A 24,253-nucleotide genomic window follows, 5' to 3' on the forward strand; every position below is an offset into this window, starting at 1 on the left:
AGCAGGCTGTGTCTTGTCCCATTACGACATTCCCACCATAGGAAACACCCTTTACGCTTTGATAAACTTGGCCTTAAGAGTGCTAAACTGCAAATTAAGTATACATACAACTGCTTTTTGTGCATTGTAGACTTATAACAATAGGTTGTCTCTTCAGCCGTTGCGCTGCAAAGCAGGTGTGAAGATAGGTGAGCAACGTTACCTTTATTTACTATATGGGGAATCTGAGACTTGGCAACTTTTTCTGAAATACCCACTAAATCTGAGCATGTGCCAACTGAGCTGCTGTAGTTTACGATTGAAGTCGGTGATTGCGACAGGCAAGATCTCCGCTGCAGCAGAAAGTGAGGAGAGCGAGTGCCAGCCGAGCTTTGCCTGGAGTGATATGGCTGAAGAGATGCAGGCTGGTCGCAGAATAGAAAGCGACTGTTGTCTCCTGGTTCCCTAATTCTCTGCTCAATCACCGAGAAGAAATTACGTGACGCTGAGCAAACTGAAGTGTCTGTACAGTTTGTGCTGAAGTTTTGTATAAAGTTAATAATAACCTAAAGGAGAAACTGGATCAAGATAAGCTCTGGATTTTGTTGTAGCTCTTTGCTTTTTGGTTGCATCTTGGCATTCGGCAAAGCAGGAGGTAATTTGTCAGTCTTTGACAGCCTTGTCTCTATTTACATAAGTATCTTTGATCCTTCACCTTCCACGTGACGACCTGTGGACCATCTCTGTTGGGTCTTCATGCTATTCTAGGTTTAGTTATTCCCTCTTCCTACCTGGTAGAGATTTGCACTCCATTCCTGTGTGATTCAAACTGGTGCCTCTTCAAAAATGCATCACCTTGTCTTTTAAGTCTTCCTGTCCATATAATTTTATTCTTTTATTATTTTTGCTCATATTGATTTCATTTAGCATTGTCAGAGGGGAAAACAGTTAACGACTTGACGTGTATGTGCACTGGATGGAGTAATGAAGAAGTATAACTGAGTTGTTTTCTTCCTTTAAAAGCTGCATACTATTTTCTGCTCTGGGTGTTTTGATTCTTGTTTATTTTGCTAATTCATTCGGAGAAGAATAGTCTGGGAGAGGGGAAGGAAGAGGCAGGGTTTACCCCTGCAACCATCATTGTTAGCCCTAACTTTTGGTAGAGCTTTGCTGCTTTGGCTCGACCTTTTTAAACTTGAGAAATGTGCTTTTGTTTGTATTTCCCTCTTGTTACATTTTAAAGCTATTTTAACTATACCAGATTGAACATTAATAGGGGGAATGTTTTTCAGAGTCTTGATAGAGTTTCCAGGCAGCTTTTCATCTGCCAAGTACTATACCGGGCTTTTGGCGGTGGGGTTTTGCTTGGTTAGCTCTAAGAATCTGCAAAGCAACTGTTCAAACTTGCTGACACATGTTAAGTAAAGTGGAAATCACCATCCTACTCCGCTGAAGTCTGAGTGCTCATGTCGGCAATAAGAACAGGATCTGACCCTGAAAATTATACATGAACTGTCTTAATCTGGAGAGCATTTCTAGGCAGTGTCTTCCCTCTGACTCTGGCTAGTTTATCCTTTTGGTCTTGGGTATTATGGTGTGTTGGTTTTGGTTTTTCTTAAATATTTGCTCAGTCTCTTAAAAAATATCCCTCATCCATGTGTTTTTTGAATTACTCAACCACATGTGCGTATTGGGTGATGCCAATTTAAGACTAAAATCTCAAATCTGTAGTTGAGTATCAGGAGAGGTAACGCCTAGTTCTAACAATAATGCTGTTGGTATAATGCTTATTTGTAAGAAATCCATCATCTTCCAGCTCCTTCCTCCAACGCTCCACTTTGCAGCTTTGGAGCAGCTGTAATCAGCCTGTACAGCTTCCCTTCCTCCTCTCATGAATAAATCCAACTACCTTATCTTCTCTATCGGAAAGTCTTCCCTGGTTTTAACAGCCTCTCGAGGAGCGTATAAAAGGGGCTTTCACTGGCTAACAGGAAGCGAAATGAATAGAGGAACTTTTGATAATGGCCTGTCTGTCTGAGCGGAGGATCAGCCCGACTAAATTGTACCAGATTAGTGAATGATAGTGCTTCAGCCGGGGCCAGAATTAAAAGTTTTTAATCTTGGAACAAGCAGTGACTTCTTCCTCTTAAACAGTGATCAACTCCCTCTTTGATTTGGAAGCTTGCAGTCATCCATATTCAGTTAGTTTGGGTCATTGTTTGGTTTTTTGGTTTTTTTTTTGTCCGCATTCATGAGTCTTAACAAGCCTTGAGTGCTTTTTTTTGGTAGTGATGATTTCGGTAAGACCTGTTGTAGCCATGTGCCATTTCTGCCAGTAATTTGCACTGTGCTTTGGATTTTTGTTCCCATAATGAGCCTTGTATATCACAGGTTTCTTGGTATCGACCCATGTTGTGCTGCCTCGCAGTCTTTTGGAATTATCCCTTGGGTGGTTTGGATATTTTTTTAATAAGCAACACTTTTGGCTCATGCCACCTTTAGCCTTACTGGGGTGGGTGATTCCTCCTCGCTTCCCACCGCACAACTTGGTCCAGGCTTTCTAATAATCCAGCTCCAGGGGAATGACAAATGATTGAAAATCTAAACGGGGCAGCTTAGCTAATTGCCTTAGGCCTGACTCGTCTGCTGGATAACACTGGTTTTATTGCAGTCCAACATGATTGACATCTGAGGAATTGCACTGGTGTAATACTGGCGACAACGGTGGAAAATCTGCCCTGTTGTTTCTGATATGTTTGCTGCCTGAGGAGCACCTTTTGGTTACAAATAGCTATCTGAAATGCAACTGATGGAGTGAATGTACCTTTTCTTTAAATCACTGACTTTTCATTCCCCCCCCGCCCCCTGGAAAAAAAACAGTGAGTGAGAGTATTATCCTATTTACTGAAACTTTGCCTTTTTCTGTGGTTTTTTTTCAGGCCTTTTTTCTTGGATTTTAGTACTGGAAAACTCTCTAATGACAACTTTGCTTAGGTAAGTGAAGCAAGATTTTTTTTTTTGTGGTTTTTTTAGAATCACTTCCCCTATCTTAACTTCTTCTGCATGTTGTGTTGTAACTGTGAGCTGCCAGCCAGCTGTGCTGCGTGTGCTGTGGTTAAGATGTAGTAAACAAAAGTAGGGGTAATGCCTGTAGTATGACATAAGGACCTCATTTATTAATTTAATCAAATGAAGTGGACGTGGTGCAGAATAATGAAATACAGCTTTCATCTGCCTGTAAAATTTTTTTTCAAGAGATGCTCTGCATTTATTTTTCTTCTTTCTGGAAAGTAAACTTACTTTGTTGGTATCACTTAATGTCATTTTGTTAGGAAAATGAAGCCTTAATACTTCCAGGTCTGTAGATGGAGATGCTCTTCCTCCATCCCTTTCTCTTCCCCTCAGTAGGTCTAGGCAGGAGTTTCTGACGTGGAGGGTAAATCATAATAAGAATCTTGAAAGTTTTATATTTATTTATTTTTTTTATCTCAAAAGATGTGAGAACCCATGCAAATTTAACACTCCTCTTTTGTCTTGTGAACCCCATCTACACCTCTAAATTCAAGCTGATAAGTGGTAAACAGGATTTACGAGCACATGGTCCTACCTACTTCTAAATACCTTTGCAAACCCAGTTCCTGTGTTGCTTGGGTGATGGGTGGAAGAGCTAAGTGTGCTGCCGTACCATAAACGCACTGTATTTCTCTTTCTCTGTGATGGAGAGAAGATTTGATTGACCTCTGATGGAAGGCAACAAGTTCACTCCCAGCTATGCAACTAATTTGATGTATTAGCTGGAGTAGCTTGTAATCCTGGATGAGGCCAAACAGTGACTGTAGTATTCACATGGGAATATAGTATCCTAGCATCTATGCTGACGAAGATAAAAGTGCTGCTGCTCTTTGAAAAGTGTCTGTGAAAGGGCTTTCTTTTCTCTGTGTTTTCTGCTGCTGGGTCCACAGTGATACCCACCCTCTCTCCCTTTTGATCTCCTTTCAGTGGATGGTCAGCGTGGAAGCTTCTGGTCTCTGTCCCTTGAGATGATGGACCTCGGTGAAATAAAACTGAACCAGTCTTAAACCAGAAGTGTTTTCAGACTGTTGCTCCCTGGCAGTTGTCCCTCTTTGGGGAGGATTCCAGGAGAGTGAATAGGTCTTTAGCTTTAAAAACTCATTTTAGAAAAATGGAAAACTCCAGAGGGGCTCTTGGGTTCCCTTTAGTTTTCCTTCTAGGTAGCTTGTCTGAGTTTATCTGCTGTTCCTTTGCCAAGATGCTGAACTCAAGGTATCTTGTGTAGTGTGGCTTTTGTCTTCTCCAGAAACTGGAAACTGAAACACGAACTGGCTGGTGGCCTCCGAGCTGTGGATGCTCCGCTTTAAGGTGGACTTTCTAGTCCTGACAGATGGTCTGCCTGGCAGTTTGCCGAACTGCAAGCAGGAGTGGACTGTTAAGACAAAGCTAAAGTTGGATGTGCTGGCATCCTGTGCATTTTACTAATTCAGAGAAAAGACCTTAGCAGAGCTATCTCTAGTACATGTCTGAGGTAGCTTATTGCTTGGGATCCAGCAACACATTGCTCATGAGACACACTTGCCCGTCACAGCGTGCTTGCGGTTCCCCCACATCTCCCTCGACTGCTCTGCTCAGTAGCTTAAGGAGTGACTAATTGGCAGCCTGAGGCTGTATTTATTGATGCTGCTGCCTGTCCAGAGAGTGGAGAGGACTCTGCAAACCGGGGAAGTATTTAGGCAGCAGTTTTAAATCCTTTTAACTTTGTATATTAGACACATCTATGAATATATGCAGACCTACCTAATAAATAAGCCAAGGAATGATAGTTAAGAGGAAAGGATGTAATTAATTCTGTCTTGTACTCTGCTTTAAAGTTGGATCCAGAGCAGTAATGCGTTATGCTGGAAAGGTAAACACTGTCATTATTCAACAGTGAAACGTGTACGAGGATGACACTGTTTTCCTCCTTTTGATTTAATAATTTTTTTTGCAGTGGTTTGAATATCTGAGATGGTCTTTGTTTGGTTTGGTGGAAGCCTGATGAAGCCCTACCCTTTCCGAAGTGTCATTACTCCTTTATTTGAATTGAGTTTTGTATTAGCACTGCTTTGCTGACAGAACGTGCGCTGTTCGAGAACGCTCTTACTGTGTGTGCTGCGGTCGGGGAGCTTGGCTGTAATTCCTGCAGTATAGTTTGGAGGGGAGGGTATTTCTCTTTCATCAGGTGATCCCTTTTCAACTTGCCACATTGCACTGTTGACCCAGGTCAAATGCATGTGCCACATAAAAGGAAAAAAAATAATCCTTTTTGTGGAGATACTATTAAAAAGCCGATATGAGTTCTGTTAGCTTGCATCTCTTTTTTTTTTTTTTTCCCCTCCCCCTACACAAGAGCACAGAGAAAAGGCCTGACTGTAGCAAATGCAACTTTACGTGGTCCTTCAAGCTTAACATTTTTTTCCCCAGAGTTTTATTTATTTAGTGGGGAGAGGGATATGGGGGAATCCTTAATCGTGTCTTAAAACGTTTAAAGCCGCTGTGAGAATGATATCTTTGCTAAAAGGTATAGTTGTCATGGTAAGAAGTTACATAAAGCAAGGCAGTTAACTTTTCAGCTTGTGATGATAACTGATAATAGGAAAAAATGCAGTTTGAAGCTCCCCCTTGTTATTGCTCATAGCACAGCCTCTCCCCACTCCTTCACACTTCTCATCTTAGCAAATTTCTTGATGTATAGTTAAGCACACACAGAGGAAAAACAAGCAGAGGCTTTATATACCTGTTCCTGTCTTGTATGTGCTCCAGACAACCCAGCCTGAGTATCAGATTGTCCATTGTGTTTGCATAAACAAAGATGTGTGTATCTAGAGCGGGTTGGTGGTGTGCAACCCCTCAATGCCTCTTCCTGTGTAGTTTTCTTACAAATTTTGCAGCTCTGGCTCTTCCAGCAGAAGTCTTGGGCAAAAAACGCTCATGGAGAGACCAGTGGAATAGCTGATGCAGCTCAGCAGCCGCCTCCTAAAATAAGTGGTGGAAGGATGCCTGTTTCACTTAGCAATATTTTCTTTGGAAGATGAGCATCTCCTCAGCATGTCCTTGGCTCTCTGTGTCTCCCTAGCAAACTATAGCACTGAATAATCCTTCTTCCACTGTTCCCAGCTCAGTCAGTTTAAAAGTTCCTGGTTAAAAGCAACATGGTAAACTTTATTTCTGTGCGCCTTCAGGGTCTGCCGCTTCTGATTGCAGAAAGCTTGCAAAACTCCCAGGAATTCGGAGAGGAAGGGAGTCCTTCCTTGGTACGGATCCAAAAGAAGTTGCGTGTTGTCAACTTGCACAAGCTCTTTCTTCAAATCATGAAATATTTATTTATTTATTTTTATTTTTTTTTTAGGGGGAGGGTTCTGATAGAACATTGTTAGCCCTTGGTGGGTGGCACAAAGCACATTGACTGGAGGGGCTATTGTTCTGTGGTTAATGTGCTGTTTATTTTGCAGCCAGTGATCTTTTTATTTTGCTGAGGCAGATGGAGGGATTCCCAGTTCCACAAGCATAACCCTGGGAGAGATTAGTTGGTTTTAGGTTTCACCACTTGGATGATGAGGTTAGCCTGAGACAGAGATGCATCCCTCTGTATGGAAATGGTCTTGGCCCAGATCTTGTCTAGCAATGTAAAGCCTGAGAAAGGACCAAGAGGTCAGCTTCAGCTTCTTAAGGAATGCAGTGTATGTTCATTCTGTGGCATGTGTGGACTGCTGCTTTTTTCTATCTCAAAAAGTGTAAAAAAAAAATTACTTCAACCTCACGTGTAATTTTTTAGAAGTGCTCTAATTAGAGCTACAATTAGCTCTAAAGTAGAGCCTACTTTACAGCTACGTAAATAAATACTTATATCAGTGATACTGAAGCCCTAATGATAAAGAATCCTATGAGTTTTTTCATAGCCGTGCAGCAAAGAATATTTTTCCCAGCCTCTGCCTCTTAGCACCTTTCCTCCGCTTTACCTTTCTCCCTATTCCTGAGCAAAGCAGCATCTTCAATCTTCAGACATCAGGTTGGTTGTGTTTTTTTTTTTTTTTGCATCTATAGCAGTCTTAAAAAATTACTCTGAGGTTCCCCTAATACTTGTTACAGAAGTGAGCTCTTCTGCTCATGTCAGTTAAAGGTCTGACATTTTTTTTGATGGTGTCTAGAAAACTGAAGCCCTGAAACAAGCTAAAATGAACAGAAGCTTGTTTCCTCTTTGCTCACATGGGCACTTATTCACTTCCCCATCTGCTTTGACTTTGAAGATTGCTGAGGTTCTTCCTCTGTCTGACCCGCTTGGCATAAACTAGAGCAGATTATCGTACTTCAGTAGCCAAGTTTATAGGGCTTCAGCTTATTCGTAAATAATCCTTGGAGTTTTGAGTGCTGCCTTTCTCCTTCTTTCCCCTTCAAAACTGACTTGCTGTCGTTCGTGTACGCATTGGGGAAATGCTTTTTCAGCCTATACATAGAGGGGAGAGTTGGTGCAGTCACTAGGCAAGAAGGCACGTAAAGCGTGCTGAGGAGATTTCACTAAGTACCCATGATTGTAAGTATTTGTCTTGTGCAATTTCTATTTGTGGTCTTAGCACAAAAGAGCATCAACTGTAGAGGAGAGCTTTGCTCTGCTAGTCCTTGTACAAGCACAGTTCCAGAGTACAAAATCAGTATTAGACAAAATACAGGACCTGGATACACAGAAACTCTATAGAAACATGTAATTTTTTAATGTACTGAAGAGGACAGGGTGACGTTCTGTCTTTGCTTTCGCACTTGAGTACCTGCAGCAGTTCGCATGTGTGAGTGGTTATTGTAAGGTGTCATTAAGACTCACTTTTAGCTTTACTGAACATGATTTTCTTTTATTCTGAGGTGGGAAGTTGCAGTGTCACTGTGTTTGGGCTGTTGGGTTACAATTGTAATATCTGCAACTCTAATTACTTTGGGTCTCTGCATGCTGGAAGCGACCTTTTCTGCTCTTCCCATACAAATGCGTGCTGTGCCATGAGAGGTTTTGTTGAGTAGCTATCAATAGTAGAAACGGATAGAAGGTGTTATAGGATAGACGGTTAATTCTTCTAATCTGCCTTAATCTTAAAATTATTTTTAAGATTATCTGAAATATAAAAATCTGAAAATTTTCCTGTGAATTTTTGTACATCCCAGTCAAGCGAGTCTAACGGAAACCAACTTTCATCTAAGTGCTGGGCTTCCTACAGTTACTAAACCTTTGACTTCTGTGTGTTTGTAGATACAAATGAATAATAAGAGTAACAGAATAAATATCTTTGGTTCGGCCTTTACTTAATAAGGAAATGGCTTGAGGTTGTAGTCTTGCTGTCTTTAAACTCTTGTTTCAGCATTTCTCATTGTCGAGAGCGAGCTTGAGTGGCCATTACAGTCCTTCGCTTTTGCCCTGAGTGAACCAAGGTGTAACCTCACATGTGCTTTTTTTCTAGTGGCTTCACATTAACCAGGAGCGTATGTATGTCTGGGTTTTGGCTTGCTTTTTCCTTCCTTGATTCTTCTGCATCTTCTAGCCATTTTATTGCTGCCAGAGCACGAGGTGATTTTTAGTTTTCTTTTACTTTTTGTTTGCTGGGCCTGGTGGACATGTGACATTTCTGGTTGGCTCGGAGGTTCTGCAGGCCATCTTCTCTACTTGAACTTTCAGGCCTTGTGATCTGCACATGCTCCTTCTGGCGTCTTGGTAGCAAGAGATAGCAGCCCTTCATGGAAAGATAGGCTGTAATTTCGTCCTGCTTTGAACATGTGGGATTTAAAGTATTTCCTATTAGATGTACTAGTAGTATAAACAAACTGTTTTGTTTAGTATAAGCCCTTTATCCTGATAGGATTGGAGACGTCTTATAAAGCAGTGACTATAAATTTAAAACTAATATTTGTCATTATTTAAATAAACATAAATCAGGATGGTATACAAAGAACACAGAAGTTCCCAGCCCAGGGACCTGAAAGACAGACCTACTTGGATGTAGGCTGTGTACTTTTGTCCATTTCTATAGTAAATTCAAGGCATTGCACACCTAATTAATATGTTTTTAAATTTGTGTCAATGATAGAATGGATATGTATTGCAATGGACAGAGATTTTAGTTTTAAAGTTACGGAATACACATAGGAGGCATGTAGGATGAGTAGATGGTAAGAATGGCAGATGTTTTGGAGGTCTTCTGGTGCAGCATCTTTGCCATCCTAGTGGGCTTGATACAGAGGACTCCAAATAGAAGCTTTTGAACTGCAAAGGGTAAAATACTGGGTAGCATTTTGTAAAAAGTCTTGTAGAGTGTGGGAGTAGATGAGTAATTCCAAAAACATAACGCTAGAGAGAAGTTTCCATGCCAGGCTGTTAAATTTCATTGCTGTGTTAATTAGAAAGGAAGAAGCCCCTTGGTTTTTATGAAGTTTTCCAACTCAGTTGAAGCTCTATCACATTAGACGCAACAACAAAACAATCAAGCACTTGTCTGGATGGCAGCAGCCTTGTACTTGCAAACTAATTGTATTTTTATGAATCAGTGTTAACTTTTTGAAAAATAAAGGTTAGGACTTGGAAAAAGCAGATGCTGATGAACACAGGGAGGGACGGGGAAGAGACTATATTGTTCTTGATAGTGAGGTGACCTCTGGCACTCTAATTTCACTTACCAAGTAGCTATTATTTTTCATAAATAAAATTTAAAAATTTACCTTTGAGGAACTTCATTTTAGGGGGTGGGAAGAGTTTATAGTGCTTTAAAGGCCTGGGTTCAGCTCGTAATCCAAGAGTGAATTCAGTATGTTCATAGACTGAGGGTGTATGAGCTTTTTAGTTCATTGGGCTTTTCAAAAAATTACTAATTTGCAGATGTGTGAGGGACTGGGGAGGGGGGAAGCCCTTGGTCTAAATGGTGGTAAAATTTAAAACTCATATGGGTATGGCTCTGATCAACATCCATTTCAGTGTTCCCATAAAAAGCTTATGACTTGGCAGGGTTTCAAGGACTGAAAAAAAAAATAATGCTCTATATACGACATCTTTTATTAATGTTGAAGGAGTAATGTTGCTGTATTTCAGTGTCTGCCACTGCCTAGAGTAAATTCAGTTTGGCTCTTGTAGATTTTGGCTTTTCCTCTGAATAAAACAAGGTCTGACTTCACATCTGCTTTTTCCTAGTAGCCTTGTATTAATTAGGAGTATATATATTTCCAAGTTTTGGCTAGATTTCCTCCTTTTCCTTCCTTAACTCTCCTGTGTTGCAGAGTAAATTCATGATTCTTGACCCTCACTCAGCTGGTACTGTAAAGTCTGTTCGCGTAAACCTTGATGTTAAGCATCACATCCCACTTACTTGCTCTGATGACCTTCTGCCTCCTTTTAAGCTATATGTAAAGGTGAATTTGAAATTAGGCAGCTGAGAAAGTAGTCTGTTAAAATTTGGCAAATGTGGTTGACCTAATAAAAGGAATTTTTTAAAAAAATATTTTTAGGGGAAATCAGTGTTGTAAAACATGAACTTTAAGATGAAATTGCTGAAGATAATCTGTGCAGCTAGGGAAGGCAGCTAAGACAATTCAAGCACAGAATCACAATTTACAACCACATACCGGTGTTACTTCGGTAAGATTACCTCTGCGTTGGGCTTCGCTGGCGATCAAGGAATGTCTTAGGGAGACGGCTGGAGTGGGATCGTTTGCACGGTGCAAAGCATCGGGTCACGCACTGAAACAGGAGTCTGAATCCAAATACTGAACACTGGCCTCTTTTAGCAAGTGCTGTGCAGGCTGGCTGTAGGACACAGCCTGGGTTCTTTGAGGCAGGAGAAGCAGCGTGGGTATGTGACTTCTTAAAAGTAGTTTTTGCTCCCTGAGTTATCATGCTGTTAAATATTAAGTGAGATAGCTGTATCTCTGTCTTATGCTTCTGATTTGTGGGTACTATTGCTTAATTAATATTTATGAAGCACTTGGCGCACTTTAAAAGTGATGTATGATTGTAAAATATTACTGCATTTGCGTGTGCACGCTCTTAAATGTGGAGATTTCCAGCTCCTGCTGTGCAAGCGCTTGGCTGAGTCACGCAGGTTCTCCCTGACCTGGTTCCCTTCGATCAAGCAGTTTTGTTCCCTCCTCCCTCCTCCACAAGTGTTCAAGGTCAGGGTGGATGGGGCTTTGAGCAACCTGGTCTAATGAAAAGTCCCCGTCCATGGCAGGAGGGTTGGACTAGGTGGTCTTTAAAGGTCCCTTCCAACCCAAACCATTCTATGATCTTCTCCATAGATGCCTCTTTGAAGCTAATAGGGGTTCTTACCTCCCTTTGCCCCGTTCCAGGGGTGCCCATGGACAACTTGACCCTCTTCCCCACATTCGTGAGGTTGGGCATTGGTTCCTGGAAGCAAACAAAGCATTTATTCCTTCAGTTCCTCCCCTGTCTCTCCTGCAGGCCCTGCACAGAGGTCTGGCAGTTGTCCTTTAGGGAAACCATTTGGACTTTTGATTTGCTTCCCCAGGGAGGACTTGGCTGAGCCTTAGCTGCTCTTCTCTCCTTGGTGGGCATGGAGATTCTTGGAGCTGGAGAAGAGTTCAAGGGCAGCAGCTGGATCTGGACTGAGGTTGGGGAAGGACGTGCACTTGGGTGAAGGCTACAAGCCAAAAGTGTTTTGGTGCTGCCCTGTGGCAGGGACAGAGTGAGAAGGTACTTTTCCAGGAGACACTGGGGGAAGGTTCATCTGGAGCTGATGGGGCTGTTGTGGCTAGATGTGGTCCTCCCTCTGAAGAAGTCATCCTGTAATGGCAACTGCTGCCTTTGCGAGGCACTCGCATCGCCTCTGTCTGACTTATAAATGTTTTGAAACTTTTTTGGTATTTATCAGTACTAGAAAGCCGAAAACCAATCACGTGAGCGTGATTTGATTAGTTATTTGAAGAAATTCCCACTTCGCAGATCAGAGTAGGCTGGACTTCTAAAGATGCTTAATATATTACCTGCAGAAGAAAACAGAAGTTTAGCACTGGACTGTCTAACAAGAGATGAAGAAATACCAACTGCTTCACCAAAAGCTGAAATCCCTTTGTTTGTAGCCAAACTGAAGCTCCCTGGGACTTGCCTGCATTACCTGCAGTGCTGGCACCGGTGCTTACGGCTGGCATCCTCTGAAAAAAGAAAAGCTCGTGTAACTTGGTCTGCTTCCCCTTGCTGAGCCAAAGCTTTAATTCAAGCGTGGATAAAGCAAGGAATTTGATCAGGCTCCTAATGTCGGTCACACTTTGAACAGAGTGAAATGGAGTAGAGCCAAGTTACAGAATACAAGGTTTTTCTTGTGAAATCTGAAGTTTTTGTCAGATCCCTGAAAATATCCGTGAATAGTCCCCGTCAAGGTGCTGCGGACTCCGGTTCAGCTCCTTGCCGTTACCCTTGTGCAATGAGCTTGCTGCAGGATGACACAGAAGAATTTCAACTTTTTTCTTGTGGTCCTGTCAGCCAATTCTCTCAGCATCTTTTAATCTTGGATGTTTATGGCTTGAGATAAGGTATGTGTTAAGTTGCACTTATTCCTAAATTAGATCTATACTCAATCTAGCAAAGGAAGAAAAATGTTGTTATGCTGAAACCCTTCTCAGGGGTTATGTGGTTTTTCTTAAAATAAAAATGAGGGGAAGGGAAAGGAGAATAGATGGTTAAGTGGTTTCAGTCACTATTAATGTTTGCCTACTGCAGCATTAACTTGTATTTCATGTCATTTCCCAGGGGTGGGAGGGGGAGGAAAGGAAGGAGGAAGTTGGTTGTACAATTTTAGTTAAACTAGGTTAGCACTTGTTAAATTGATGTGTGTTACAAAGCTAAGTGTTTGGTTTGGGTGGTTTTTTTGTTTGTTTTTTTTTTTTTTATGCTTAGTTATATCCAACATCCCTAGGAGTCTTAGAGTTGTAGTTGCTTGGAAGATGTAGACTTGAATTGGTGTTCTCTTCCTGGGGTGAGATGGAGCTGAATGTGCAGCAGGACCTGGAGGGTTCACATTTTTTTCTGATTTAAAGTATTCCTCAGCTCCTGGCAATGCTGCAAGGTGTCATGAATGTTTGTCAGCACATAAAATTTCTGCTGGATGCCTTTAGCACTTGTTGCTATGCTCCTTCACATCTTCTTTCCAGCCAGCCGTTATCACCTTTTTTTCTTTCTTATTTCTTTTCTCCAGCAGTTTGTTTAGCAAGGAAAAACATTCTGCAAACAAACCAAACCTCAGGTAATCTAAAAACCTGAGCTGACCCTGCTGTGAGTGGGGTTTTACGTGGGGAGATGATTTTCATGAGGAGGTCATCCCATGATCTCCTGTGCCATGCCCCAGCCCGTGAGTTGTGTGTCTGCCATTCATCTGTTGCCGTTTATGCCCATTTAAGAAGTTAATCTTTCTGAAAGGCGCTGAGCTGCTTGGCGTGGTGGGGTTGCCTCAGCTACAGGAGCGTAAACCAGTAGCACTGGGGAAAATGGAGGGATAAACATTTGCTGCTCTTTATTTGCATGGGGAATTACGAGAACCTGGGATACGTTTAGTGACTTGGAACAACTTCTATTCGAACGCTAGCTCGGTCGTGACCTCCGCACATTTACATACGGAAATGAAGTACTCTAGCCATTGCAATGCAATAAGAAATATCTGTTAAGATTGCAGTCCCTTTATATCAGCTGACCTTTGTCTGACTAACAAATTAATTTTGCTTAATCTTCTTTTTTTTTAATTAAACATCATATACTTAAAAGAATAAGTTACTGGTATTTAACCAAAACACCTATGAAGCTGCCCATTGATATATGTACTGCACAGGTTGAAAAGCTTTGCCAGTGCACGGATTGGTATTTTAAATTAAGTGCATAAAAGCAAAGGAAAATGGGATTAATGTATAAACTGTAGAGCTAACTCGTTGGTATTTCTGCGACTTGATTGCATCTATAGTTTCTCCTAAACTTATGTTCATGTTGTATCATAGGGTGGTTGAAGTCCCACTGTCCTGGAGGTTCCAGGGTGACATTTATCAACATGACCTCCTAAGACAAAGCTGACTTATGCTGTGACCGGCCCCTCCCCGGTGAAATCACGGGTGTGTTTGGCCTCCCATCCAGCTTGTGTATTTATAGAGCTGAATTGGACTTTTGTGGAGGGGAGGAGGAGTCTGGTGATGGCGGGATCTCCCTTCCTTATGGAAAACAACTTCTGCCGCTTGCTGTCTCTTCCAGCTCCTTCCTCAGCCCTGGGGAAAGGGACGAACAAGGTGTTTGGCTGGAGAATGTGTTGGGAGGTTGCTTGTGTCATTCACTTTTCCATTTTACTGTGCAGTGTTGGGACTATTTAAGCAACTTTTAAAATTTGCGTCCTATCGAGGTGATAAGGTAGATATGTGCAAATATCTTGTGCCTTGTTGCCTTTTTATGTGATAACTGGTGCCAGGTGAGAAGTCCTCTTGCAGTCAGATAGATGTGGTGTATTTTTTTGGGTGCAAATAGACTCTTACAGATAATACTGGAGAAGTTGATGTTCGTTTGTGACTGCTGTTAGCCTTTATGCTTAGCTTGTGTGTTGCTGTGACCTTCTAAGACACGTGGTCTGGATGTTACTAAAAACATAGAGCAAATAAACTTGTCCAGGCAAGAACATGATGCACAATTGCTACCTGGAGCCGTAGGCCTGAAAGAAATATTAGTGTTGGAGATAGTGGTAAGGAGTAATCTTCCACGTCTCTATATTTAGTCCTTTTAAGGTTTTAGCTATGCTCTTGGACTATAATTTCTTTAATTGCAAGGGACATAAATCTTGTTGTTACATTACAAGGGAATGCAAAAAAACCCACCTTCTTTCAATTTGTGGTACATTCCTCATATAAAAAAAGAAAAAAGCGCCTGACAGTGATGCTGAAAAGCATACACCTTTTGAAGCTGTATGGAGATGAATATTCAATCTGTGAGCCAGGAGCAAGCTGCAGCAGGGATTACGTGAGAGCTTTGTGTGGGAGGAATTTAATTCACCCATGGTTTACATAATATAAAAGAGAAGACCCCTCTTTCCTTGACTTACGGGAGTAGACCCACTAAAGTCAGAGCTACTCTTCACATGAAAGGAAGATTTGCAAATTGCAGTCTAATTTAGATGTATTTATTTGTGTAAGACTGGCTCGGTAATACAGATAATGCACAATTTATTATGTCTGTTAAGCTTTCAGATTTCCATCCAGTTTAGGAAGAATTCACTGGACTTTATAGTTCTGGAAAATGAGCCTATCATTTCCTGAAGAGTAATAAAGAGCATTGGCAAAGATATTGTGATGTCTTTCAAGATCCAGCAGTGTTTCTGCACAGTGTTTGTGGGCTGCCTGGCACAGAGTGCCCAGAAGGGCAGTTTTAGGTACCTTGGTATTATAATATTTAACCAACCAGAGCACGGCTGGTTGAGCATTGCCAGTGATTCTTGATTTTGTCCGTGACTTCGAATGCACGGGAGTAACAAAGCCCAAGTATACAAATAGGAGAGGGGCATGGAATCGGAATGATCTTGCTGAGAGTTGCCTTTTCATAAAGGAATCGGGAGTTTCTGCTCCTGAAAGAGACCTTCCATCAGACCTGTCAGACCCAAGGATTCCTCATCAGCCTTCGTACCTTTAGAAGGGTGTTAAGTTGGAGGTGGGGAACCTCTTCTTATGAAGCAAAAGCAAGCGTCTCCCACTGGAGGTAGAACAGAGTTGAGTCCTCAAACTGAGCAAAAGTTACAAGACGGCAACTACACTTTTTGACATGAACTTACACTTTTTTGAGGTATGCTTTGTAAGCTGCTGTGAACCTGTCTGTCTTGGGATTTCTTTGCTGTGTTTCAGCATACTCTTTGAATTCTTCAAACATGTTGAACACCTTTCTCAATTCTACTACATGTGACCATTTTCTGTACATCAACAACTCAGATGCTCAACCTTTCCATTTAAACTGTGATGCATCTAGTGACATTTGTTTGAGAAAGTTTCCTCTTGTTGCTCATGTTCCCCTCCTTGCCCAATGAAGGCACGGGGTTATATTTAGTGTTCTTTCCTCCTGCCGCTCCAATTCAGAAAGGGCTGGAAAATTCTTCATCAAAAATCGCTAAGGATTTTCTGGCTGCCTTAAGGTACTTCCCTTCTAGTTCTTGCCTCTGCCTCTCATTGCCTTCTAACAGCAATGCTTCCCCAGGAACACGGTGTACCTGAGAGGTAGGACACATGCTTGCTGTGGTAGTTTATCATCATGGATGCCGATGTGGAGTAAGATTGTGTGGCCAACAAAAATGATCAAAGCTAGCTTTCAACAGGAGTGAAGCCAGGTGTAAGAGCTAGGTTGCTGGTGGGACCCTTTCAAATGGGAAGAAACACAAGCTGCTGACTTTACAACTTTATATTTGGGGGGAAAAAAGGACATAAAGGATCTCTTTTGCAAGGTGGGTTAAATATTAATGCAGCAACTGGACCAAGTAGAGCAAGCGCTGTTTTGGTAGGTGCACGAACAGCATTGTGCAATGCTGCCTCCGTGTGCCTTTAGCGTTCGTTCCTCCCATGCTCTGTCCACCCAGTACAAAACATCTTCTGAGGATGGATAATAAGGTGGACTCATGCTGTTTATCCTCATGGAAGGGTAATTCTTGATGCCTTATTTTCCCTTTCCACTGCTCTCCTCCAGCCCAGTTCTGCTGAGCTGGCTCAGTGCTGGGCTGCTGCTTGCAGGCAGATGACATGATGTAGTGTGGGAACAGCTTCTCGCTGACAATGTCCCTGGGCTGGTGATAAAGAGGAGTCCTGAGACATTCTTCTGCAGACCACAGTCCACATTGCTCTCATGCTCCCTTCTGTCTCATGTTTATCATACCCGCTCCAAGCAGTGTAGGAAGGGGGTGTGTTTGGGTTGCTATCATTTAAAAAAAAGAGGTTGAAACTTTTGGTCAGTCCTGAGAGGTAAGAGTAACAAATGTGGTAAAATGTCATACTTTTTAATCAGAGAAATTTGACACATCTGAGACACAAATTGTTGCATTGTAAGCTTCATTTGCAGTGCAATGGGCAGATGAGGGGGATGTTTTACTGCAAGACAGCATTGCGGGGAAGCTCAGCGTTACACATCTAGGATGAGGATATCCTGGGTTTACAGTGAGAATTTCTGCAACCCGCCCCCACCTCCTCCAAAAAACCAAACCTACCAAAACAAAAAAAACCCACCATTACCCTGAGTCTTCTACAACAGCATAGCTCAGAGGCATGTCTCAGCATGTATTACGTTGTGTGGCTCAGATGCTCTGTGGTCAGTGGTAGTCTCTGCATTATACGTAAAGTGGCCTTGTGCAGATGGAACCCAAGTTACCTGACTGAAGGGACTTTTCCCTTCTCATAACTTCAAAATGACTTCTGTTTTCGTCATTACTGGACGGTCCCGATGCACATAAGAGACACACATGCTTACAATAAAAAGAAGAATGAATCTGCATTCTTCTCTGTTTCTTTTATGTGGGCCTTTTGGCTCATGACTCACAGGCTTTTGTAGAAGCTCCCAAGCCAAAAATGCAGCTGCATTTTTCTGTGTCACATGCTGCCTTGCCAGGTCCAGTAATAGCAACTATTGGACAAGCCAGAAGAGAATAATACAACCTGCCTTACCTCAATTGTGTGTGGAATCAGACTCGTGGGAAGCTCAAGATGACTTTCATAGCGAGTAAACGTATTTATAAACTTCCTCCATCTCCTAATCCCTATGCATATGCTGCTTGTTAACTCCCTGGATGCTTGTGGAAATAGTACTACTAATAAAGGATGTCTCTATGATTTTGTGATGGAAGATCTATTACCAGTGACTGTGTTGTGAGGTGTTCCTGGACGAGTAAGATCTAGCAGTTGGGGAGCGGATTTGAATTATAGTTGGAAAGCATTGAGAAACGCATCGTTTTGGCAAATGGTAAGTTCAGCTGAGAAAAGAAATGCAAAGCAGAGACCCTGCTGGATCCTGGAAGTGGACCTAATTCCCTGTGTAATGCAGATGTTTTCCACAGCAGTTCACCAGCACGTTTTGCACATCTTCACTCCCCAAAGTGGTGCTCTCGCCTATCTTTAGTCTTTCTAAGATTTTAGTTTTAAACTCTGCCATGAGAAGATTTGTTCTGTTGAAAGACAATGTAAAGAAGAAATGGAGCAATCTTTTGAACTGTATTTTAAAATCATTTGACAGGTTGGTAGTTTGGCCCTTCTTTAAAACCTTCTGGAGAAGCCCCATGGTGGTAATCAGTTGCATCTGATCGGAAGGCAGGCTTGTAGGCTTTGAGCATGTGCATTTTTTCCAGGTTGTGTCCTACGTTGGATCCCTCCCATAGTATATTAAGAATAAAAGATGCTTTTAGTGTTTCCAGAATTTGTAATAGCACTTGATATCTAGCCCATGTTTCCTCTTTTGTGTAATATGTATGCTTTTTTAATGCACAGATTTTGAAGTGCTCTTCAGTGCATTTCCTTACAAGCTTATGAAACTTCTCTTTAATCTACTATTAAAGTGTAGCAAATACAGACTGCAACTGAACAGTACATGTAATCACTGAAGAAAAATTACCATCTTGGAGGCCATTATTTTAAAGATTGCTTTTTGTTTTAATTATGAAAAATGCCAGCTTGCAAGCATTTCAGTGCTGCTTCTTCTTCCCCACTTTAGGTTTCCTTCTTCATGTGAAGATAAGTATCAGTTGCGTTTTATTTTCCTTTGTGCAAGATAGTGAAATGTGAGGTTTGTCCTGCTGCTGCATCCCCTTGTGTTGGAGATATTGGTCAGAGAATGGGGATGGGGAAGGAGCACCTTTGGACCACCAGCCAAACAGCGCTGCGTGTTCTTGTACTGTTACTCTAGGAGCCTTGCTGGAAATAAGAAACCAGATGTGCTTGTAATGGGATTCTGGGTGACGAACAAGACTGTAAGAATCTTTCTTCTGTGAATCTTTTCATTACACTGCAGTATTTCCACCCCAAGTGCTTCAGGACTTGAATAGCATAGGTGGATTTCCAAACTGTTGACATCCAATTGGGACCATGCTTTAGCTACTCCAAGTCCTAAATGTTAAATTTTCTGTTGAGTTCTGATCTGTAGCTGTCATGTGGATGAGTGTGTCTTTTACTGCTTGAGAGATATCTATTCTGTGAGGATACATAAAAAGCTGTATAACGAAACATACCTATCTATGTTTTGCTTGTATCTATTTCACTCAAGATACTGTGGCTGCATTTTTAAGTCACTAATTGTTTGTATGGGGAAACAGCAAAACAAAAAACCCAAACCCCAAGTTCTTCCCCTAGTTGTTTCCCATAGTTTTGATATCTGCGAAAATACTAGCCTTCAAGACAGTAATTTTTCCTCAGCGATAGCAATTACCCTTTTATGTTACACAATTCATGTTTATTGCTATTTTAATAACTTGCAGGTGGGATTTATGAAACCTCTCTGGTCTTTTGTCATTGTGAAGTGCAAGTGTTCAGATTTCTTACTTTTCATAAACATTTTGAATAAACCTTTGCTGGCTTCTCCATCAAAATTTAACTTAAATTCCCTCTGGAAGAACTGAGATGTTAGTTGAATCTGCTCTAAGGCAATGTAAGTGCACCTGTTCATGCACATTCCATGCAAAATGGTGCATGGAATTTCCTGTAGCCGTGGAAGGAGCAGACTGCATTACTTGTCATCTCTTCCCGCTCTCTTTCTTGTGCCCGTGTCCTGTGAGGGACTGAGCGCTGCGCCCATGTAGTGCAGCAGAGAGGTAGGTCACATATCTAATATCAGCCAGATGAGTATTGCCGCCGACCTCAGTGACCTGCTTAGTGTTAAACCACTGCACGCTTTGCTGAGCAATGTTGAATGCACCAGGGGATTGAGGTCCTGTCTCTCCTGGAGACTCACGGGCTTACTTCATAGCAACTGATTGATGATTACTAGAGGAGGATGAGATCCATCTTGTTTGATGTCAGCCAGCTAAAAATTCAGGCAAGTGCTAGCCAAGCTAGCTCTGCAGACCTCTGCAAGCAATGAGAACATGAGCACTCCAGAGCATGCTTCGTCCATCCTAAAATCACCAAAACAAACTGGTCTGTAGACAGGGAGGAGATGACTAGCTTAGACTGTGCCCGATTTCTAGAAGGGTAAAATTAGGTGATGGGAATCTTCTTCTCCAACTGCTCCAGGTCATTTTTACTCTCTCCTTATTGGGATAATGCAAACTGTACAAGAAATTGTTAAGCATTGCTGACTCTGCAGAGTTCCAAACCAGATAAAATTGTCGCGATTTACATCAAAACCCAGCCTAATCGATAGGAACGAATGCCATCTATGTTTAGATCATGCTGTTTTCTTTGCCCGATTTCTCTCGGGCATTAGGAGAGAGGAAGGGTCTGGGAACAGAGCAGTAGCTGAACAAAACAAGGTGAATCAAGGGCAGTGCAGGAGGCTTAACTTGCAATTTCCTTGTCTTTGTTGGTTTAAGTCTGACCCTCCGCATTGTTGAATGTTTTGTGTTTCATTTCCTCGGTTGCTTGAGGATGATTGGGGCCGGCAGACTGTGGTCAGGTGGGGCATGCACGATTCAAATAAAGAACCTGTTTTTTACTTCCAGTGGAGGCTTTAATGTTTTTTAAAATAGGTCAGAGGAATTAGATGCTAGTTCCAGAGGTGCAGAGAAACCTTTTGGTCCTGATTGGCTCATAACTTTGTTCTGTAGCCTTGAGGATGAAAAAAGAAAGTCCAACCTTGAGTGTTCTGGTGAAGCACAGAAGGAACTAGATCAGTGCATTTGCGAGCAGAGTTTTGCTGGCAGCAAAACTGGATTTGATCTTCTGCTGCATCTCTGTGTTGAGCTTTTGTTTCCAACCGTTGCACTCTGCTCCTTTCCTCTCCTGATGCTCTGGCAGTTCAGAGGTGGAATTTGCAAAGGAAAACAGCTGTAGTTCAAGCTGTGGAAAAGTTACTGAAGACAAATCCTTTGGGGTTATTGGGCTTGGTCTCCAATTTTGGATTGTTCCTGTAAGCCTTTAGAGATGATGGGCCTAATCCTGAAGTGACGAGCATGAGGGGAAAATGGGGGTGAAATTTTTCAGCCTGCAAGGGAAGCAATAGAACTTGAAGCTGATCCTAATGTCATCTCAAAAAAAAGCCCAGAAACAACCTCTCACCCTAAAATTAAAAAAAAAATTAAATAAATAAAATCAGTGGGTAGATGTTTATCTCCCATAGAAATACTGGAAAAACTTCGTGGTTTTTTTTTTTTTTTCCTCTCTATTTCTGTGTCTGACCCCACCTTTCCCATTCCTTCTTAATCGCATGCATACCTGTGAGCACTCTGGAGGTTGACATGGAAAGATCTCTGTTGCTTAGGAGTTAATCGGCTTCTGCTGGCTGTCCTTCCTCCACCTGAAGTTCTCAGGAGATCTGTTCCTCTCGCGTCACCCCCAAGAACTTAGATGTCAGTGCCGAGCCCTTCCCCTGTGTCCCTGCGGAGGCTGCTCGTGGGGAGGGCCCTGTCCCTCAGCCAGCTCACCCTGCCAGCGCGTGTCCTCGAGCTGGCTAGGCCTGAAGAGCGGGCCCAGAGCTCCAGCCCCTTCTCCTGGGCCAGGGGATCTCCTCCAGCAGAAAAATAAGGTGGCAGAAGAAACGTGAGTCTCATCCCAGATGACCCTTGATCCGGACGGCAGCAGACTCGTGGGTGGTGGCAGCTTTGGGGTCGATGAGGCCACCATGGTGGCGACTGTTTGAGTTTGGCTTAAACCAGTTGCGGAAACCTCACCAGAACTGAAAGCCCTCGGTGGGGAGACTCATCAGTTACCTGCAGAAGAGCACCTCGAAGGCTGAGCTGCATTTTTTCCTGGCACCTTTAAGCGTCAGGCCTTTACTGGATGATCCAGGAGCTGTAAGATTTGTTCACTTTCACAAGCTGGCTGTTGAAGAGATTTTTTTTTTTTTTTTTTTTTTGTTGTGAGGGCGTAACTCTCTGTGAAGCAGGCTCTCCTCACCTGTGACACCCATCGCTTACTACGATCTGAGGGGTTATCTGTGATCTCTAGCTACCTCTAGTGCTAAATGCCTGTGCTGTGAGCTTGCACCCCTTGCATTTTTCTTTTGGTGGGGGGAAAAAGCATAATGAGCATTTGCTGCTGCTGGGAAGTAGGTTAAACAGATCGGGGAAGATGCGGTGATTATCTCAGAGTACTTTTCTTAATCTAAACCCGTTCTTTGTTTAGATTTCTGGGCAGGCATTAAGTTCTGTTGTCTTTGTTGGTAGAAATACTAGCACTTATTCCTTTATCTAAGGTACGTTATTTCTTATTATTTGTGTGTAGGGCACTTAAAAGTTAAATTGGCATCAGTGTGTCACACTTCTCCATGGTGTTAATCTGTCTTTCTAGTCCTAAATGTGCTTTGGAAAAAGTGCACGTGCCCTTAGACGTCATGGTGAGCATTTTAATTGAGCATGTGTTGGATCGCTTTGTAAGCATAGATCAGAAAAATGTTGTTTAGCAATAGATGTTATCTGTGGAATAACGTCTAGATGTAAGTCTGCTGCTGTTAAGGGCAGGGCACCTGGAGGGGAAAAAAGAAACAAAAGTAAAATTGTTATCTTGAAAAAGATAACTCAAGCATCAACAAACAAAAAGCACAGAGAATAAAGGTATTTGACCCAAGGTAAGAACAATATTAAATACCGTGGTGTGGTCCCTGCCTTAGAACATTTTCCTTCAGAAAAAAATAACAAAGTGTTGAGCAAACTGGTGCCCTAAAACCAGGCAACTAGATCAGTGGTTTAGACGCTGAGGACCAGTCAGTCTGGACACAGTTAGGGACAAGTGTCTGTCTCAAGAAACAATAGTTTATAGAGCACTGCTTTTGCTACTAAGGTTATTCCTCTATGGTGTTGAATAGGGGATTTATTTACATTGTTGGTGCAGCAAGTAGATGATGATTAAATCTGTGGCATTAAAACTTTCTTGTAGGGGCAAACTACTGAGCATCTGTGTGTGGCTGGGAAAAGCTCCTCCGGAGCCCTCCGCAAGACACAGACTGCGCGCAGGGAGGTGATGCTTTCCGAGAGCGTCCGTCTCCTGGCCCTGTGCTGCTGCTCCAGGCACACTGTGTGCATGGATCATGTGCGTGGAAAAGTTCCTACGTGTGCAGGACCGTCCCAGGGATAGCAGCTGGGGCTGGACTGTGGAACCGGGTAACTCCTGCAGCCTGTTTATGAGGACAGCTTGTGCCTATGGTGTTGGCTGGTGACCGGATAGACTTTAGCACTGGCATTGTGGTCCTTGTGGCCATCATGTCTATGTGCTCCTTTGTCCCTTTTCCACAACTCATAGTAAAAAAAAAAAAAAAAAAATAATATAAAAATGTCCTGAGTCAGATGGTGACCAAATGTGTTACCACAAGCAGGCTATGGTCAGCTGAAGCAAAGCAAGGAGCAAAAACTTTCCTGGTCCTGAAAAGTATTGAAAAGGCCATGTGTACCATTGAAGATACCCTCTCAGTTAAATATGATTTGGTTTTTTATTTGGTGATTTTTTTTTTTATTTATTTTATTACTTTTAGTTTCATTACCAGTCAACCCTGTTTGGTGCTGTGCGGGATGATGACCAAGTCCTGAAGAAGGCAGGCAATATTTGACCACAAGATTAGCCACAATCGCAGGAACATGGGAAAAGGGGAGTTCCAAGTGGTTCGGGGCTGTGTTTGCAAGAGGTGAATCACCACTTGCATAGGTGTAGATGGGTAGATAGGCACTTGGAAACCCTGCATGCACATGGAAATGTGGGTAGTGCCTTTGCTTTATTGCTGTGTGCATGCTTGGGTAGCGCCTACAGCTCCTGTTGACAGTCAGGCGGTGTTGCACAAGCGGTCCTTTACAGGTGCACTGGAAGAAGGGTGTGCCACAGCGATTAGAGTCGGCTTTAACTTCTTGTTTTTCCATCACTGCTCATTGCACTGAGCAAAAAGCTACTTTGCTGTACCTGCTTGGGGTGGGTGAGGAGGGGGAGGGCATTCTGTTCGGTGAAAACTTTTGTCATTGCTTTAACTAAAGATCCTTTGCTTCAGGGGATGGTTGGGAGGAGAGATGCAGTGAGTCGATGGAGGAAAGTACTGGCAGATCTGTCAGCAAAGTTACCTAATTGCTTGGTGCACCTGTAGTAGGATTTGGGAAGTGATGGTAGCCTTCATGTAATTTGTTTT

At 42.4% G+C, this 24,253-nt stretch overlaps 1 protein-coding gene across 1 annotated transcript in view; it reads left to right on the top strand.

The window, feature by feature from the left end:
- The window catches only part of LOC141749050 (A-kinase anchor protein 13-like), a 103,512-nt gene that overhangs the window by 18,110 nt on the left and 61,149 nt on the right, over positions 1-24,253 (top strand). Inside the window, exon 2 of the mRNA XM_074602064.1 lies at positions 2,919-2,973. The gene's annotated coding sequence lies outside the window, so the exon portion shown is untranslated. The remainder of the gene's footprint in view (positions 1-2,918; positions 2,974-24,253) is intronic.

Source organism: Larus michahellis, chromosome 9, assembly GCF_964199755.1.
Source record: "Larus michahellis chromosome 9, bLarMic1.1, whole genome shotgun sequence".
Taxonomy (NCBI): Eukaryota; Metazoa; Chordata; class Aves; order Charadriiformes; family Laridae; genus Larus; species Larus michahellis.